The sequence below is a fragment of the Ambystoma mexicanum genome, chromosome 1p (genome assembly GCF_040938575.1).
Source record: "Ambystoma mexicanum isolate Mex_15411 chromosome 1p, UKY_AmexF1_1, whole genome shotgun sequence".
Lineage (NCBI taxonomy): Eukaryota > Metazoa > Chordata > Amphibia > Caudata > Ambystomatidae > Ambystoma > Ambystoma mexicanum.
The window spans coordinates 674,289,668-674,309,255 of NC_090921.1; positions in this window are offsets into that span (position 1 = coordinate 674,289,668).

Sequence of the window (19,588 nt, forward strand, 5' to 3'; positions counted from 1 at the left end):
CCTGGCACCAAGAAGGTAGTGCCGCCAAGCCTTAAAGGCGGATTTGATAGCTAATAGCTCTTTATCGGTAATCGTATAGTTTAACTCAGGTACTGAGAACTTTCTTGACCAAAACGCTACTGGGTGAAGTTGACCAGTTTCAGGATCCTTCTGGGACAGGACAGCTCCCATGGCTAAACTGGATGCATCAGTTTCTACTATGTATAGAAGCTCAGGGCGTGGATGCTTTAAGACAGGTGCTGATGTGAATTTCGCTTTCAGCTCTTGGAAGGCCTTTTCAGCCTCTTTGGTCCACAAGAAGCGTTTGTTTTTTCGCAAAAGTGCTGTGATGGGGTGTACAACATGGGAGAAGTCCGGAATGAATCTGCGGTAGAAATTAGCAAATCCGAGCATGCTTTGTACCCCTTTGACTGAACTGGGTGATGGCCACTTGAGAATTGTGTCCACCTTTCGAGAGTCCATTCGGACTCCCTTTGGAGTCAGGATAAATCCAAGAAATTCAACTTCCGTAGCATGAAAAACACATTTTTCCAATTTTGCATATAACTTGTGTTGGCGTCGTTTCTCAAGGACTGCACGCACGTGCCTAACATGGTCTGATTCTGAGGAGGAGTACACTAGAATATCATCTATGTATACGACGACACAGACGTCAATGAGTTCACGAAGGACATCGTTCATAAAATACTGGAAGGCTGCTGGTGCATTGCACAACCCGAAGGGCATCACCTGATATTCGAATAATCCGTAATTGGTGCGAAAGGCAGTCTTCCATTCGTCGCCTTTCTTGACACATACCAGATGATATGCCCCTCGGAGATCTAACTTAGTGTAGATACAAGCACCCTTTACTTGGTCTAGTAATTCGGGGATCAGAGGCAATGGGTATCGTTTTTTTACCGTAATCTGATTTAATGCGCGGTAATCTATGCACGTTCTAAGGTCAGCTTCCTTTTTTGGCACAAAGGATAAAGCTGAGGATGCAGGAGACTTGGAAGGACAAATAAAGCCATTAGCAAGGTATTGGTCCAAGTATTGCCGTAGGTGAAGATTTTCAGGTTCCGTGAGGGCGTAGATTCTACTGCATGGGGGTTGTGCACCGGGTATGAGGTCGATTTGACAATCGTATGATCTGTGAGGAGGTAATGTATTGGCCTGTTCTTTTTGAAAAACATCCTGAAATTCTTGGTATTCCTGAGGTAACTGCACGATTGGGTTAACGACTGTAGCCAGGCATTTGTTCAAAGTTTTCTCCGGGTAACAGGTGTGTGCACAATCCAGGAAGGTTATTCTCTTCTCTCGCCATTCTATACAAGTATTATATGTTTCCAACCATGGCATCCCCAGTATTATCTGGAACTGTGGGGCTTTGATTAGATCAAACACAATAGTCTCTCGATGCCCATCTTGACTCATCAGTGTCATCTCTGTAGTGGAATGAGTTACAGGCCCGAGGCAATCTCAGTTCCATCAACTGTGGTGATGCCATCCGAAGTGGTCTTTTTGCAAAGAGGTAGATTCATCCTTGACACCAATTCGTGGTCCATATAGTTTCCTACGGCCCCGCTATCTATGTATGCCCTTACTGCGTGCATACGTGATGGCTGCCTGGGATCAAGTAGGACCATTGGGATGATCAGATGCAAGGTCTGAGTGTCCTTCTTTAAGCTCGGCAAGCGGACCTCTACGCTTGTCGGGCGTGGTCGTTTCCCGAATCAGGCTCTATGTGGCTTTTATCAGCAACTCCTACCACCTTCTTGGGTGGTTTTGTAGGGCAATCCCATAGAAAATGTCCTGAGGTTCCACAGTACAGACACAACTGCATCTGTCGTCTTCTTTCTCTTTCCTTTTGAGTTAAGGGTCCTTTAACCCCCCCGATCTGCATAGGTTCAGATGCATCTGTTCCTTTGGGGGCAACGTTGGGTTTAACCAATACCCGATTCTCGAACTTAGCTCGATCAGTCTTTCGGTTCTGAAGTCAGTGGTCTAGCTGGACCACTAAGTCTATAAATTCTGTGCAATCCTGAGGTGGGTTCACAACTTGAGCCAAGACGTCTTTGAGTTCTCCCCGAAGTCCATGATGAAACAATGTAATTCGTTTTTCTTCAGGCCACCCGGTTTCCACCACCAACCTATTGAAGGTTGCAATATAGGTTAGCAGATCCTGGTTACCCTGTCGAAAGGATAAAAGTTCGTTGTCCAGGGCTTGACCCTGCGAGTGTTTGGCGAATAGTTTTTCCATGCTCCTTTGAAAACCCTGAAAATCCCTGAGAAGAGGATCATCCTAGTTGACTAACGGAATGGACCAATCCGCTGCGCTGCCACTAAGATACGACAATACAAAGGCTACTTTGGCTTGGTCATTTGGAAAGGCTCCCGGTCTGCATAAAAAGTACAAGCGGCATTGGTTCATAAACACGGCGAACCTTTTGGGGTCCCCAGCAAAGCATTCGGGTGGAGCTAACGGAATATTTCCTGGTAAAACCACTTGCACAAGATTGCTTGATGAAACGGGGTTGGTTTTCCCCCCATATCCAGGTAGGGGCGTTTGCCCAGCTTGGTTTTGCAGTAGTTGCCTAGCCAGATCATCAGTGCGCTCCTTTGAGACAATCAGTTCTCTCCTGAGGGCATTAGTCTCTTGGTGAGCGGCATGTACTTCCGCTCTAAGTTCCCCCAATAATTGGGCCAGTTGGTCGGTTTCCGAGGTTTCCATAACACCCAGGTGGGTATTTTTAGAAAGGCTTCGTGTTCTGTTACGCTCACCTGTACCCCACAGGGGTGTCGATCGCACCCGGACAGCTGCGGTTTCAGTCAACGTGATGCGTAGTGCAGAGATGACTGTCTGGACTGGCCCGTCTAGTCTTGTCTGTTGGACCCGAAGAAGTATTTTCCTGCAAGTGGAGACAGGGATTAGCCACCTGTGGGTTTTAGGGATGGCCTCCCAACTGTTCTCGCTCTCCCCCACTAATCACCTCCGATATCCCCTTAGTAACCTCACCTTATGTTTGTAAAAGATGAGCTCTCCATCCTGCGTGTCTTGCAGGGGCGCGTAGATACCAGTTACTTCACTGGTTTGAAGGCGTTGGGAGAGTTCCGGTAAGCATTGACTCTGAAGTCCCAGGCGGGATTGGTAAGTATCAAGTTCAAAGAGTTCAATGTGCCCGATGTTCACTCTTGTCCCCTTCCTTCCTTAAGTTGCAACTGAGTTCGTGAGAAGAAGGTCTCGTAGCTGCTGCTGGCGTTCAGGTAAGAGTCTGTGTTACCCAACGTTGTCCGGTAACTATTGCATGCGTTAACGTGTTGTTTTTCTCCCTCTTTACAGATGCGGCATATGAAGATATGGAGAATAATACCGCCGGTGGTAAATCAGGTAAGTCTATGGTAGTAAGAGGTATTTGTTGATTCCCTTGGCTCACCTTGTTATTCTTGTGCCCCTAGATGTCGGAGTACGGCGAAGAAATGATGGAGACAGTGCCGGATCGAAAGATGCTGTGAGAACTGGCGTGTATGGCGCCGTGCTGGAGCTGGCGACGCGACGCGTGCTGGACTGATGTACTTTCCAGGTCGGGAGATGAAGTGGATCCGGAATCAGGTGAGGAATTTGAAATAAGTTTGTTTTCTAACCTTGTCCTTTTCTTCCTCTTTATTCTAGGAGCTCCGGATTCGAGGCTGGCGTGGCAGAAGACTGGATGCTGGCTGCAGGCACACGGGCGTGGCAGAAGACTTGATGCTGGCTGCAGGCACGGTGAGAGTCACGGTGCTGGATACAGAATAACACGAAGCATGTGCTGCTGTTTGGGCGTGGTTTAAATAGCCTCCAAAGTAGTCCCAGGAAAGAAGTTCCCCAGGACCACACCCGAGTAAAAAATAGTCCTTGTAGTAAAATAGTCCCATCCAGGCCTCACGTTGGCTTGGATTTATTTGCAGCATGGTCTGGATGAGGTAATTAATGTCTATGAGCCTGGCGCCTATGGCGCCAGGACTGATTTTTATTATGAGCCTGGTGCCTACGGCGCCAGGACTGAACCCAGACAGCCCCAAGCTGGGGCTGCTGGGGTTTTTGTAAACGTCTGGATGCCTGCTCCCGGGGCTGATGGGCTTGATCCGGATGCCCGGGGGCAGGCATCATGACACTTCTTTCCTCCATTGATTCAAAGCACGGGGCATCACATTCTGTTTCTTCTTTACTCAACTGATTACATTTTTTTAAACAGTGAGCAGTTATCCCCTCTTAATTCATTGCATTCTTTATGTTTCGCCGACCTTCTTTTCTCCCTCTATTCTGGTTTTAATCGTTTCGTGGCAGTCCTTGATTGTATCAGTCTTAGTTTTGTTGATCTTGCTCTTTCGCTATCTTTATCATTCTTTGCTAATGGCCTGGTCACAGTGGTAGTCATCAGCTGCGGTGTGGATCGTTTTACATCCCGCCATCTCACTCTGAGGGCTGGGTCAGTCTTCTCCATTTCCCTTTCTTTTCTCAATCGTTTTTCTTTTTGCCTTCTACATTTTTCTACTGGCTCATTTCTGATTGCTTTTTCCCTCAACTCGTTGTCCGGTTCCTCTGACCCACTCTTTTCACTTTCCCTATTATCCAAATCACTGCTACTTAGCTCCTTTTCTGATCTAGTGATTTCTTCAATGGAATAATTTCCCGACGGTATTGTTCAAAAATTACCTACTCCCAAAAGTTCGACCCCCAATTTTCTGCATATATATATGTGGGGGGGGCTAAAGTGAATAAAACATGTATAGGGGTAAGGTGGGGGTTTTCCCCCCCACATATATATTTGCGGAAAATTTTTAAAAAAATGTTTTAAAATTACTTTTGGGGGTGGAAATTTTCGGTTCGGTAAAATCACGTAGATCCTTTCCCTACACTGTATACATTGAAAGATACATCAGATCAATTTCATCCATCTCATCCGGTTGTTCAGATCTTACCCATTGAGTAGTCCTTGGCTGTACTTTAATATTGTGATCTTTTTCCCGTAACTTTGATTTATTTCCTGTAGGTGCTTTACTAGGGGTCTTATTCTGTAGAATAGTCAGATTCCTAATAAAAGTATGACTTCCATTTGATCTCTGATTTTGCAGGATCGCTTTATTTTTTGACTTTTTCTGGTTGTCTTCTTTCACTCGGGAGCCATTTGGTGGGCTTTTTATTGATTTTCCCGAAGTGTGTATTAGTTGTACGAAGTCTTCCTTTGGTATCTTTTGGTGTTTCTTGAAGATGTCAAAGACCTTCTGCAGTATTTTTTCCTTCTGCCCCATAGTTCCTTTTATTGGTCCATCCGTCTTTGGTTCTCGCCTCAATGGACTATTTGGTAGTCTTTCAACATTCTCTGGGCACACTGATGTACTTTCCGGGTTGTCTCCCACCTCTTGTTGCCCTTGCGGCTTTAACAGGTCATGGTCATCGCTACTCCTCATTTGTGTCTGTGTCATGTCCTTACTCTCTGCCAGTGTTACTAATCCTATTACCACTCCAATTGATTATGTCTGGCTAATAAATGCCACAACGAGCTCTGTCTCCAAGTATATTATACTGCCATTAGTTGGTTTATTAGCCACAAGGTCTGTTAAAGGAGTGGTTGTCTCCTCTGGAGGTCTGTGGTTCCTCTTACTTTTCTTATCTTTAGTAATGGGCTCCAAAATGTTGTGTAAAAGATTAGAAACACGCGCCAAACTATTGTCCAGATTATTTTGGATTGCCGTTATGAAACCTTCCACAAACACCATCTGTGCATTATGGCAATCATGGTAGTCTGATCCTTAAGCTGGTCTTCTATGTTTTCATAAAGTTTCATGAAGGTAGCCATTGTAGCAGTCAAGGTGGTAATTGTAGAAAAATCTGTTTCCTTTTATTTTACTGGATTCCCTTCTGTTTGTACTTCAATGGTCGCACTTTCTATTATATAATCGGTCATTGTAGCACAATACATTGTGGGGATTCCGCCAGTACTGTCTTCCTCGCTAGACAGTTCAGTCCTCCCTCTTTTCTGAGCATCGTTTACCCCGGTGGTGTAGGATGTCATTCTACTTGGTTCCTCTCTTACCCCCTGTTAGGCAGAATTATATGCAGTACCCTTTGGGAACACCACACACAATTAAGACTACAAGTGACAGTACAAATTCACCTTTCGTACAAGCCTGTACTACACAGTAAAGTGCTAGCGATGGCTGAGCAGCCAGACTTATCTCAAGAGCAAGTGAGCAGTATCAATAGTTACACAAAGGATAGCAATTACTATGATTCAAACAAACACTGACTCAAGGTTTCTGAGTAAAAGAATATACTTTTATTTACACATCAGTTGTATAACATCTCACTAAAGTAAAGCAGTTGAAAAATCACACTCTATACACCACACCACTCCCAATAGATTCTGGACAAGTTAAGCTAAAAAATGAAGTGTGAGCAAAATGGTACTCCAACAATTTAAAAGAGAGGGAAAGACAAAGTTACATACAAATTGAGCAGCACCAACAGGTAAGTAAGCAGTGCAATCTAGAAAGAGGAACTACAGTGATGGAATCAAATAAAAAAGGCTTAGGGCCAAAGTCAATAGGACAAAAGTCTTTTGCTCAAGATCACAAAGTTCAGGGTAGTTCGCGGTTAAGTCTTTGCCAAGAGTTCCAGACGAAGTTGGTCGGCAGAAAAGTTAGTTTAAAGAGTAGAGAAGGACAAGCTCCCGGATTGGCGAAAGGTTTCACATACCTTCACTGCGGCTGGACGAAACGAACAACCGGATTTGCACAGTACCTTTAAATGGAGAAGAAGCTGTAGCTGACGTCAATGGCCTTGGCTCCTCCATAAAAAGTCGGCCGGTGCCCCAATACCTTAATCGACACCCACCAGATATAGCCCTCCTCACGGAAACACACTTGATTGGAACCGGCAACGGCTTCTTCAGTAGGTCCAACTACCCACATACATACCAGGCGGGGTTCACGAAAGGAGCCAGGGGTACGATGATACTCATCCACAAACGGGTGCCCCTGCAGGTCAAGAAAGTGCAAACCGACCCCCGTGGCTGATTTGTAGTGCTACTCGGCGACATCTGGGGAGAACGCTGGGGCCTAATTGCGGCATTCGCTCCCCCCACACTCACAAAGGAACTCCTTGGCGAACTACAGAACATACGGTTAGAAGAAGAGGTGGACCTGTGGGCCCTTGGGGGGACTTCAACGAAGTGATGGAGGTCACTGCCGATAGATCTCACAGAAGAGCCGGAACCCAACACGCCCGACTGCTCTATACATTTTTGCCGAGACACTGGGAATGTCTGACACTTGGCGATCACTACATGACACCAATGCCGGATTCTCGTTCTTCTCCAGTGCACACAAAACATTCTTGAGAATTGACTATACCTTCATCCCCAGCAAAAGGTCCCACAGGCTCATATCTGCTGAGTTTCTGGCAAGAGGAATCTCGGATCACTCCCCGCTCCTTATAACCATGAAGAATGCTTGCCAACGCCCAGACATCACCTGGCGCCTGAACACTTACCACCTGAGGCTTCCCAGAATTGCTGAAGAACTAGAAAAAAAGACCACGGAATACTTTGAAATAAATGAAGGCTCAATAGAATGTCCAATTTCGATATGGGAAGCGTATAAAACAGTCCTCCGTGGAGAAGCCATCTCGGCGGTGTCAGCCCATCGCAAACGACACACCCAAAAGATTGTGGACGCCGAGAAATGAGTATCTGAATGTGAGGAACAATTCCTCGCGCAATGAACCCAAACCACAAAGGAGGCCCTGATAACGGCTCAAGAAGCCCTTAGCATCATAGCCCTGGATAACGCACAAACAGCCCATCGACTTGTTCAAAGCCAAATCTACGAGAAAGGGGACAAAGCAAATAAAACACTAGTCTGGCTGGAAAGACGTGAACAAACAAAAGGGCACGTGCGGACTATCCGATCGCCTGAGGGGGAACTACTAACTGCAGACTCCGACATAGCGGAAGCATTCGCCACCTTTTATGAAAAACTCTACGCCCCACCCGTAGGGAACCCCACATCCGCTCCCTCTAAATTTCTTGACCAGATCGAGATCCCGAGAATCTCAGCACAACAAGCAGCCTCCTAGATGCTGATATCACTGAAAATGAAGTGCAAAAGGCGCTTGCACAGCTCCAAAAAGGAAAGACCCCAGGCCCCAATGGATTCTCACTGGAGACCTGGAAATACATCGGCACTGCGCTACCTGGACACATGCACCGCATGTTTCTTCAAAGTAAAGAACAAGGCACACTCCCCCTGGACCTCAGAAGAGCGTGCATTGTGGTCATACCCAAAGCCGAGAAGCCTCCGGAAGACTGCGCCTCCTACCGCCCCATCTCGCTGATCAATGGGGAGGCCAAAGTCCTCACCAAGGTACTGGCAAATAGACTGCTCAAGGTAATTGAGTCCCTTGTTCATCCAGATCAATGCAGATTTATGCCCAATAAGTCCACCCGCATGAACCTATGTCCAACTTGCCCTTGACAGGGCCCCAGAGATACCGTGCCCGCTGGCCCTCTTGGCGGTCGATTTTGAGAAAGCATTCGACTCAATCGGGTGGGAGGCCTTGTGGGACATCATGGCCCGGATGAACTCTAGGCGAGACTTTATCTCCTGGGTTAGACTCCCATACGCAACCCCAGAGGCAACCGTAAAGGTAAATGGCAGGACTTCTAGACTGTTTTCACTAGGCCGCGGGACCAGACAGGGCTGCCCCTTTTCTCCCCTCCCATTCTTGCTAGCTATTGAGTCACTAGCAATTAAACTCTGATCGGATAAAAAGTGGTCCAGATTCACCTGGCCAGGAGGAGGAGAAGATCGGCTCTCGCTCTACGCAGACGATCTCCCTATATACCTTAGCAACCCTCTCACCTCATGCCCGACGGTGTCGCACACCCTTAAAGAATACCAAAATGTTGCCGGCTTGAAGGTGAATGAGCAAAAAACCATCTACTTCCCGATCCAGGGTGGCGACACTGCGATCCCCGAGACTTGCCCCTACACATCTCCATTTGAGAATTCAAATACCTAGGTATACGCATCGGCCCGACCCTAGACAGATAGCCAACTTTTTTTTTTTAAACTCTTTTTATTGTTCAACGGTGGTCTCAACAGTTACAGCAACTTAACCCATCAATAAACACAAGTCGACAAGCAAAGATAGCATTTACATTCAACATTATATGGACATTTCATCATCTGAGAGCAACTCACACAGATAGGTTCGGAAGGGGCCCCATATGTCTTTTGGTCGGCTTGCCCCTGGCAAAATCAAAACATATTGTTCCTCACATTCATTGATGTATGTAAGTTCGCGGAGGAAAGTGATCACATTTAGTGGCACAGGCATCTTCCAGGCTTGTAGGATACATTTCTTTGCCACAGCACATGCAACATTAAATAGCCTCCTGGTTTTCTCCGAGCACTTGTCAATGTCTCCGAATAAGTATTTTTGGGGGGTTAGCTGTGAGGGTATCTGTGTAATTTCGGTCAATATTTTGGCCACCTCTCCCCAGAATCTCAGGAGAGCAGGACACTCCCAGTACATGTGAAAGGAGCCCGCATGTTGGGCCCCACACTTGGGGCACTCCCCCCCCATGTTCTGCAACAAATTCTGCCATTTTAGCTGGCGTGTAGTGTAACCTATTTAGGAGTTTAAATTGTATCAAACGTAATCCTGCATTTAATGAAACCTTTTTTGTGAGTGCACAATATCTGCTCCATTTGTCCTCCGGGATAGGTATTTGCATGTCTGTCTCCCATTTGTCCTTGACCCGGTTCACCGAGGGGGTGTGGGCCTGTACTGCCTCATATAGTTTAGCCTAGCCCAGCCTTCATGGTGATGAGTTGTGTGCAGGGGTGTTGAGGAGGTACATCTGGGAACATTGGCCATCTTTTCTGAAATGTGGCCCTTACTCTGTAGTATTGTAGAATTTTGAGTGGCCCACCCCCCATCGCTCTAGTAAAGTCCTCTCTGGTTGCAAATTTACCATCTATAAACATATCGCCCACCTTCATTTCCATGCGTGGATCCCAGCCTTCCTGGATACTCACATCCGACATAGGGGGGATGCCCGGAAAATTCCACAAAGGGACCTCTGGTTTATATGGTGTTTCCAGTTTCAGTCGTCTAAATAATGCGCCCCAGGCCCTGACCGTGCAGCTGACCGGATCGTAATCACAAGTGTCTTCGTGACGTGAGTTAAATAGGACTGACTTAATGTCTGCTGGAAATATAGTTTGTGCTTCCACCCAGGTGTGTGGTGTTTCCCCAGGTTCCTCGTACCAATACTTTGCAAACTGTGCCTGGGCGACCAGGTAATAGGGCTCAAAGTCTGGGGCCGCTATACCTCCGGTGTCGTAGGGATCTGTCATTTTCTCCCACCCAATTCTAGCCGCCTTCCCGTTCCATATAAAGGTTACCACCAACGACTGTAGTCTAGAGAAAAAATCTCTACCCGGCCATATGGGTATATTTACAAAAATATATAATAGTTTGGGGAGGGCTATCATCTTGAGTAGGGCTATCCTGCCATACAGGGATATAGGGAGGTGTCCCCAGATCTGTAACTTAGTGCTCAATGTTTGCAGCGCCTTCTCATGGTTGTCCGCGTAGAGGGTTTGCCTGGTCCTAGGCACTAACACCCCAAGATATCTAATATATTGGTCTGACCATTTAAGGCCACAGGTGTTCGCAGGGCATTCAGTGAGGGGTGTGAGCGGGAATATTTCCGATTTGGTTATGTTAATGACGTGCTATGTTTTTTTCTGGTTCGCGGACGTAGAGTAACGTATCGTCCGTGTAAAGTGAGATTATCTGGATAGAGCCTTTCATGTTAATTCCCTTGTCCCCGTGTCTCAGCCGAACCGCAGCTGCCATAGGCTCAATGGTTAAGGCAAACAAGATGGGCGAGAAGGGACATCCCTGCCATGTTCCTCTACCTAATTGGAACATCTCAGAAATGGTTCTATTAGTGCAAACTCTGGTGCCCGGAGCAGTATAGAGCAGCCTTACAAATCTGATAAACGCGGGTCCCACCCCAAACGCTTCCAAAACCGTGAAAAGGTAAACCCATGATACAGAATGGAACGCCTTTTCGGCGTCTAGGGCTACAGCAGCTGCGCTTCTGCCCTGGTCAATCTGCGCCATTATACTAAATAGTCTGCGGAGGTTCAGCGCCGTGGATCTCAGGGGAATGAAACCATTCTGATCGGGATGGACTAGTGTGCAGACCAGGGGCAACATTCGATTCGCTAGTACCTTAGCAAATACTTGGCATCAACATTGATGAGCGAAAGGGGCCTGTATGATGACATGTCACTAGGTGGGCGTCGGGGTTTGGGCAACACAGTAATAATGGCTTCCCTCATCGTCGGGGGTAGTATGCCTCCCTCTAGGGCTTCTTCCCAGGTCTCCAGCATTATGGGAATTAGTTCCGTGCGGAACTCCTTATAGAATTCAGCCCCTAACCCATCAGAGCCTGGTGCTTTGCCCGACGCTAGACCCATAATTGCCTCACTCATTTCGTCCGCAGTGACCGGTTGATCTAGTGCCATTTTACCCTCGAGTCGGAGTTGTGGGAGCCCCAGCGACGCCAAATATGTTTTAATCTCAGTAGTCGTTTTCCTATCTTTATTGGAGTACAGCTTCTGATAAAATTTGGCAAATTCTCCATTTATACCCTCTTTGCTCGTCTGTACCTCGCCAGCAGCGTTTTGTATGCTAGTGATTGGGTGCGGCTGCCTCTCATGTTTAATCAGGTTAGCCAATGTTCTGCCCGCCTTATTGCCCTCACCATATCTACGTGCTCTGGCAGGGGCCACTATATATTGTATTTCTCTAGCGGTTAGATCATTAAAGGTTTGAAATGTTTATTAATCTCGGCCAGAACGGCCTTATCGTGTGTATGGCTATACGTCCCTTCAAGGCTGTTCAAGGTATTTTCTACCCCTTCTAGCTCCCTCCTCACTCCCTTCAGGAGGCCAGTGGACTTCGAGATAATTGCCCCCCTAGCCCAGACCTTAAAGGTTTCCCATACCGTAGAGACACGTGCCACCGACCCAACGTTATTACTGAAACACTCTGTTATTTCATCCCGTAGGGCCTCCACTACACCTGGGTCACCAGGTATCCCACCCGGCATTCGCCACCTCCTGGCAGGTCTAGGAGCATCTCCCAGCTTGAGCTCCAGTGTAACAGGGGAATGGTCGGACAGTGTGTGGGGCAGGATTTCATCCCAGAGAGGTTCTGTGATATAAAGAAATAGTCTATTCGTGATTCACTGTCGTGAACGGATGAGTAGTGGGTATAATGTCTAACGTCTGGGTGTAATGTGCGCCATGCATCTATCAATGCCATTTGTGGAAGTAGTTGCCCCAGTGGCAGTGCCATTTTGGTTGGTGTCCTCGTTTTCGTACTGGATCTATCCATCACCGGGTTCAGGACCATGTTGAAGTCCCCCCCCCCCCATATTATGGAGGAAGCATCTAGTTTGTTGAGGGTCTCATATATGTTTAAATAAAAATCTGGATCATTGATGTTGGGGCCATAAGTATTAACCAAAGTAAGTTGCTTTCCCGCTATTTTCCCCCACACAAGAACAAATCTACCCATCGCATCCACCTTGTGCTCCTCCGCCCGGAACCCCAGTGAGGGATGGATGAGAGTGATGACCCCCCGGGACTGGGACGAATAGCTTGTGTAATATCGTGTCTTTCCCCATTTGGGCATTATATTCATATTTACTGCGCCCATAGCATGAGTCTCCTGTAACATCACGATCTGAGGGCAATGTCTAGAAACATAGTTATTGACCTTCCTGGCCTTCATCGGGTTATTTAAACCTCTTACACTCCAGGACAGCAGCAGTATTCGCAGCCCCCCTGTGGAGTCATTCCCATGTGCAATGACACTTGCCATACCATCAACCGATTCCAGTATTCACATGGCGGGAGCAGCAACCGCAACTGCGAGACCACTTAACCTTCAAGCCAAGCTCAATAACAAAGCAACTTACCCTCTTCCCCCTTTCACCCGCAGCTCAACGCAGCTAACTGTTACCTCGCAGCCTGTCCCCCCACCCGCATCATCTCCCCCAACTCGACGATGCAGCCCATTAACACTCATAACCCGCCCAGTGGGCTTTCTTACTGAGTTAGTGGACCTTTCCAAAGGGGCAGCAAATGTCGCCACTTGGCCGCCCACGCCGGAGGCCCCAGGCTCAGTAGTTACGGAGATCGGTCCAGTCTAGTTGTATTGACTTATATGAAGGAAAGTGAACAAAATACCATTGCGGGGATGGTGTAGCTTTATCCATTTGCCAGATCTCTTCAGTCTTCACCAGGATTGAGTCTCGCATTTTGATCCACATTTCGATCTCTGGGAGGCAACGGGATGGAGGCCTCCACGTATGCCATAGCTTCAGCAGGGTTCTCAAAGAAATGGGCCCTCCCTCCGTGCTGGATTCTTATTTTTGTGGGGAACATTAAAGCGTAGGGGACACCACAGAGCCGTAGCTGTCTTTTAACCATCTCCTAGGACCTGCGCTGTGATTGTATGTTCGCAGAGAAATCCGGATAGATGTGGATTCTGTTTTCCTCGTAATGTAGCGTACCTTTTTCTCTGGACAGCCGGAGTATTGTATCCCTGTCCCAGTAGTTGGGGCGCGGTGAGCTCTTTCAACAAGGAAGTGGTCTGAGAGGGATCCTGTCCCCAGCACAGACTTTAGCAGTTCCTCCACTTGCCTTTCCATGAAGCCTTTGCCGAACGTCTCAGAAACCCCGACTATCCGAATGTTGTTTCTGCGGGACCTAGATTTGAGATCCTCGCACTTATTCTGGGTTTTGCGCAGTTCAGTTTGAAGTAGAGCTATATCACGGCCAGGTTGTGTGAGTACATCTTCGCTTGAGCTTATCCTGTTCTCTGCCTCTGTAATGCGCGTGCTTTCCTTTTCTACTCTCGCCTTCAGGGAACCAATTGTAGCCACTATGTCGTCCAACTTGACGTTAACAGCCAGGAACCCATTCTGCATGATTGTTGCCACGCGAACCAAGGGGTCCGTGTCTCGGCTTTTGGATGTTTGTGCCATCCCCCCGTTGTCGCCTGCGGTTGGGAGCTGGCAAAGGAATCCATTGGGATGGTTTTTTCCCCCCCCTGCAACCTTCTTCTCAGTGCGGCCCATTAGTTACCACCACTAGTGTGGGGTGGATTGTGTTCTCCCACGTATACGTGATGGGTGCCCCGGAGACCAGAGTCTGATGTCAGCAGTTGTATGGGAGGGTGGTGTAGCAGCCTTAGCCCTGTCTGCCAGCAAGGAGCTTGTCGCAACACAAATGAGGGATTGAGGCTTGGCGCGACCCAGGTGTATACTCCCTACCTCAGGTCGTTATTATTGAGCTCTCGTGATTCTCAGTGGGGCACTGGCTAGGGCCCAAGGGTATGTTGCTCATGCACTTTCTGCGTGTATGTCTTCCACCCCTCTGTTACTGCAGTGGTCCGTTGCAGCCGCGTCCGGACCACCCGAGCCGCGTTGTCTCGCTGTTCCCCAATCTCCCCGGGGTCCAGGAGCCCCGTTATCACGCAGGCGCTAGTCTACCAGCCGTGTTGCTTCGTCAAATTGAGGCTCGGGGCTCCAGTGGTCCGCAGAGGCGCACAATGGGTTTGAGGGAAAGTGGTGGTACAGCCCAGGCTTGTCTCACAGTGACAGGTGCCCTGTGATGCAGCTGATGGACCGGGTCCTGCCCTGCTCCAGGCGTATCCCCTTGTTTGTGGGCCGCTGCAATTCGATTTCCCCTGTCCTCACCTGGGTGTCAGTAGGATTTAAAGGTCGTATGCGTTGGCCGCCAACCCACAGCGTGCCCCTTCCTTCACTGGGTCTGCGGCAGCGGGCTGTCTGTGTCACTGGGCAACACCGGCCTTGTCCTTGTTACGTGCATCCCCGCGTGCACGGGGGTCCAGGTGTGCCCTTTCCGGATGTCTGACAGATAGCTCCATCTTAACCTGCAACCTGTACTAGACAGATTTACCAAAGATGTCTCCCAGTGGCAAACACTCCCCCTATCACTAATGGGCAGGGCAGCTCTATTTAAAATGATGACACTCCCCAGACTCCTAAATGTTCTACAAAATGCTCCACTCCCCATCCTCCACGAAACCTTTGCATGCATAGACAGGGGCCTAGGTACACTGCTCTGGGACGGGAAACAACCCAGAATCGCTCTTACTTCACTCCAACGCTCTGTATGGGAGGGAGGCATTGGATTACCATGCATACACATGTACTATTTAGCAACACAGACGGGGTTGGTAAACGTATGGCTACATGCCAACACCACATTACCACATATCCACATTGAAACCGAAGCTATGCACCCCGTATCACCCCTTCAAGCCCTATACGCCACCAGTAACCGAACCTCGAAAATGCCAAGAATGTCACTCCATATCCACCAGGCTGGAAGGAAGTGCATAAACATATTGGCTGGGGAGCAAAACCAACACTAGCCCAACCCATATGGTACAACATACATCTCCCAGAAATACAGAGAATGGGCTGTTTCGAAAACTGGGAAAAGCGTAGGATAACCACACTTGCACACATGATCCAAGAGGGACACATACTAGACTTCAATACTCTTCACGACAGATTTGGTCTGACACCGATGGACAGGTTCCGACACACACAACTGGCTCACGCTATACACACACAGTTCCCAGACATATCCACCATACCCCCCTGCTCCCCTCTAGAGACCAACACGCTTCCACAACGCATCCCGTCCAAAGTCACATCTATGCTTTACCAAGCCCTCAACTCTTTCGGAACTAAAGAACTCACTAAGCTGAAGGAGAGATGGGAAAGGGATCTAGGTGACCTAGAACTGGAAGACTGGGTGGACGCACTGACGTTCCCTCGAGAGATAGGTATCGAAGCCAAACTTAGACTCATACAACTCAGAATACTCCACCGCTTCTACTACCCTCGCACAGCCCTCGCCAGATGGGGAGGGGACCAGAGATGTGACATGTCTCCGATGCAAACGAGAGACGGGTACCTTTTTTCACATGATATGGGACTGCGAGGTGCTACAAACCTTCTGGGAGGAATGCATCAATATAGTGTCCAACATACTAGGAGCAGCAATTCCGAAGGACCCCAAAATGATAGTCCTGGGAATCTGGGGGGAAGCCGACCTCACCAAACATGAAAAATCGTTCCTAGCGGTGGCAATGGGTGCAGGGAAACGACTGACCGCTGCAACCTGGGGCTCGGCAGACTCTATATGCTTGAACCGATGGATCAATGAACTAAGCAGATGCGCATCTATGGAACGCTGCATCTATAACGCGTGGGGCTGTCCCCGAAAATTTGAGAAGATATGGGGAAAATGGCTAGACGTATACTGAGTGATACTCCCCCCTCCCCCCTATCCTCTCCTCCCGTACCCCGCTCCCCACCCCACTCGCCTCTCCCCCTTCCTCTTTCCTCTCTTCACCCGGGGACATGTCACGTTGCCAGAACTATCACCCGGTTTCTGACTCTCAGGGGTACGCAAGACACCCCTAGGACTTTGTTTAACGCCATTGTCAAATACTGCCATATTTTCTTTTCTGATGAATGCCTATGTTTATGATGTTTTGTTGTTTAAACTCAAATAAACAGAGTTATAAAAACTTTTTTAAAAAAGAAGCTGTAGTTGAGGCGGACGTTCCTGGTAGGACCTGCAGTCTCACGGTTCCTGAAGCGACTGTCGGACTGACACGAAGTAGGAAGACTGGAGGGTCCTGCACTGCCCAGGGAAGAAACCAGCAGCAGAGAAAAGCAACGAATAAAAGGTGTGCACCTTAAAACCGAAGCAGGGTCCGACCTTCCTGGTTATTCGGTTCACTGTAGCTCTGTACAGCAAATTCGACCAGAGGAGGGAGTCCTGGCTTGCAGTTTGGGCGAACTGGTTGGTCCCACCAGCTCAGGGGAAGAAGAATATAACCATGGGATGTAGATCTTCTCTGTCGTTGGAGTCTGAAGATTCGTACCTGCAGCAGGGCTTCACCGGGCGGTTCAGTTGTTGTAGGGGTCCTCTTCTGTCAGCTCCTTGTCTGTTCTTTCGTTCCAGTGGCGACTCTGCCTTTCCAGACCCAGAGACCTGCTTTTTATGCAGTTTTCCCCCCCTTCTCACAGCCTGGCTGTCAATCACACAGCAGGGTGGCTGGCCTAGTCGGACAGTCACCTAGCCAATTAAACAGGAGTGCGACTTGGGTTACCAAGGGGCCCTGTGGTAGGGGTCCTAAAACCCCTCCCTCACATCCTGCCTACCCAGACTTTCAGGTGCCTAAGGAGGGCTTCCGCGGAGAAGCCCACGAAAAGACGGTGAACAAAGGAACCAAACCTGGTTTGGCGTGCGGAGTAAAACACGAGAAAGACATTTTCAAAAAGAAATGGTGAATAAACCCAGCCAGAACCGTATATAAACGTATATGATCCAGCAGGTTTAAGTTCGAGGCTACCAAGATAGCCTAAAACAATACCAAGGTTATGTAAGATAACCGCGGTAGGAAAAATAGGGTAGTTACCACTGCCACCAGCCAAGACTTGATGAAAAGGGAACGAAACAATGCTCCAAGAGAAACAGACAAAAAGAGATAAGTATTAACCCTTTCCAGTACTCTATGTACGATAGTTTGTACTGGGTCTGTGGATTTTTAAATAGAGTAATACAGTCAATGGCAACTTTACATGTTCTGGGAGACAGTAGTCAGTCCCAGAAAATGGAGTCTTAGTTGGGAAGTCTAAAAGACAACCCTGTGTCACTGCACTGAAGGTGCTGTGTAACACACAGTAAAAAGATGATGCCTACGGAGTAGGTGAGGCTCCACAGTCTATGAACACAAGAATGTTAAACACACACAGCAAAACACATGTGGGAAAAAAGGCTCACACTCTTATCGGTGAAAAAAAATGAATCCTAGAAATCCAGCAAAGCTGCCGAGGGACTACTAAATAGGTGGGTGGTATAATTAAGTGGAGTTCCTTGCTCGATTTGTGGTCCGCCCTCTCGCAAGCATCCACCCTTTTTTCGCAGGCTTCATTAATTGAGGCATCATCCCCTGTAGGCAATGAGTTGGGTGTACTTTTTTTTAATCACTTTCCTTTTGTGAAACCATCTTTTTCCCTCCAGTTCCAGGGCGCTCCCCACATTGCCTTCTTTGTTTTTTGAATTTTTATCCAAACTTCCTGTCCCCTCCACTCAGATTGTGCTTTCCAGCAGGGCTTGATCCGAAATTTCTCTCCCAGCCACAGAGTTTCCTGGTGTGGATCTTAACACTGGGGCTAGATTTTTATGGGATGGCTCCCCTGGTTTCATATAAGAAAACTGTTGCTTTGTTGGTAGACTCCTGGGCGCCAGGTTTAGTGGCTTCCAGATATTTCTCTCCGGGGCCTGGTGTTCATTAGGTTTCTTTCGAGCTATAATCAGCCCTCCACTCCCCATAGGGTTTCTATTTAGTATAGGCCATGCTCGTATTTGTGATGTTGTTGATCCACACATCCGTAAATCAGAAGAGGTCCCCGGGGGAGGGTTCTCTAATGAGTCTCTCATAGCCAAACAATCAGACGCAGCTGACTTGGAGGTTCCGTCATTTGTACTTCAGTTTGCCGCATTGAATAGGTACAGCGTAGTCCGCAGCACTTGCGTCATCGTGGTTACAGTTGTATTCTCAGTCTCGTTTTGCTGCATCTCCATAGTGGGTGGGGGGCGGATAACCAGCCCCACTGTTCCCATGTAACCTTGGAACATGAGCAATGCCTGTAACAAATCATTTTTACTGTGTCCTCAATATTGTACCTATTCCAATGTCAATACTATGCCTTGTCAAGTGAGCTGTCTGTAACAGCGTCACGATGCCCTAGGGCAGTTATGCGCTATAAAAATGCAAATAAATAAATAAGGGAAGGTCGTCAGCTCCCCAGGATGCTGTATCCGCTGAAATGACTTCCGCCACTGGGTCCTGCACTCCGACCCACTGGAAACTCACTGCCTGCTTCATGGGCAGTACGGTGCACTGTTCTCCAGTGTCCCCTTCTGCCTCAGCTGGTATGCAATCAGCATTTCTCACCAAATTCCCCTCCTTCCCCAAGTCGTTGTTCAACACATTCACCACTGCTGCGAGTCCCAGGGACCCACTGGATTGGAAGCTGTCTATGAATAGCGCTGTGCTAGCCCCGATCGATACTTCCATATTGAAGTGGCAGCCAGGGTATTCCCGTGCTCCTTTATCAATAGAGGGTGGGACACTCAACTCAATGGTTGTCACGGTTGTTGATCTCGACCCTGGCAACGTGTCCATAGTGCAGTGAAGCCTCTCCGTCATGGCCTCCTTCTGCAACAAGAGCAATAGAGCGTTGGTGTTGGTAATAACCTCGCCTCCTTCCATTGTCAGCAGTCACTTCTCCATCACACCAACTTGACCCAGTCTGCCAAGACTGTTTCACCTCTGCGACAGCTCGGCGGACGCTCTGCGTTGCGGGCTCTCTTTTGAAGGTGGCTCCTCCTCTCAAGCAATAGGCACTGGAAACAGACT